At 38.8% G+C, this 1,421-nt stretch overlaps 1 long non-coding RNA gene across 1 annotated transcript; it reads left to right on the plus strand.

Moving 5' to 3' along the window:
- The first annotated feature begins 535 nt into the window (after positions 1–535).
- Positions 536–1,022, plus strand: LOC110679615. Its single transcript, XR_002502645.1, has 2 exons — positions 536–801; positions 867–1,022. It is a non-coding gene; the product is annotated as an uncharacterized LOC110679615 (long non-coding RNA).
- The last annotated feature ends 399 nt before the right edge of the window (positions 1,023–1,421 follow it).

Here is a 1,421-nt window from a genome sequence, read left to right on the forward strand (position 1 = left end):
TTCGAAAAGTCGGGTCCAACGGAAGTAAAAAAAGCTCACCTTAGAAGGGTCAGCCAATGCAGGTACTGCCCTGGGAAGGAGGCACAAATACTACACACGAAATATGGCTTGAAGTTTTTTTCAAACTGCAGGAATACTCCAGCTTGCCAACGACAATCAAGGCAGACTTGATGAAAATCGCTAGTTTTTTTTTTTTTGTTGTGTACCTTCTATCTTTTCGGACAAACATGGAAAAAGGGCCAAAGTTTTCTATGCATTTCATTTTCGATTTTATTAGAAAAAGTAAAACGATGCGTAATTGAATACTTTGTATTCAATCAGAATAAAAGGTGCTTTCGTGCCAATACTTTTGAATAGGCATGTTGGCGCCAGTGGCAAAAAGTACAGATAACAACCCTTCGAACATTCAGTTTATCTGTGCTGGCCGCCTAGCGGCGACACTGATGTGTGCATTCCTTTCACTGATCGCACTACGCACGCTAACTTGGAAGTACCCATTAAATGGGTTCCAAGTACCCATTTTTATGAACAGTACTGAGTTGTCAGATAAAGGGTATTTCTTAAATGTCATAAAAAGGGTACTTAATCCCCATGATGAAGTTTCTATTCGTTGAACAATAATGGGTATATAATACGCCAGGACAGTTTGAAGAAAATCACCGTCATTTTGCAGTGGCTTTTGCGGTGCCGCGTCATTTTGGTGATCTGAACTTTTGTTTTTGCTGCCGGAACTATTTGTTGTGGTGTGAAAATGCTGCTCGATATGCTACTAGCGATCATATTTACGAAATACTTGTCAAGGTAAGTAATTTCTAAAACGTTTTTCTGGATTATTTGTTAATTTTTTCCTCGTATGTATTCCACAGAAGGCGGCTATGGATGGGCCAATCTCCGGAGCCGTTGTCCAATGTCAGTCAGTTGGAGCATCTACGATTGGATCTTACAAATTTTAAAATGATATTTAATTGTGATGATGAAAATATTAGCTTGTGAAATAATAAATATGTAATGTTTTATGTTTATTTGCCTGAGATTCTTACAATTCGATTCTTGAAACTCTCAACCTAAATCCAGAACGAAATTAGCAAAAAATATGGGGTTTTTTACCATTTTTTACAAAATATATCAAGGGTGAAAAATACCCATGTTTTGAAGTTCCTGCCGAATACTCTTTAATGGGTAAGTCGGCCTTACCCATTTAATGAGTTAAGCCACTTTAGTTGGAAATGGGTACGAAAGTACCCATTAATGGGTACTTGAGAGTTAAGCCCCACGCACAATGTGAGCGGCAGCGCGGTACAACGGCATTACGGCAAGCCCATCTTGAGCTACACTCTACTTGTCAAGTCAATGTTGATAAGGATTTAGTCAACATGGGATTGATAACTAAAGTGTAGATCAAGATGGGCATGCCGTTTTGC

This window comes from Aedes aegypti, chromosome 3, assembly GCF_002204515.2.
Source record: "Aedes aegypti strain LVP_AGWG chromosome 3, AaegL5.0 Primary Assembly, whole genome shotgun sequence".
NCBI lineage: Eukaryota > Metazoa > Arthropoda > Insecta > Diptera > Culicidae > Aedes > Aedes aegypti.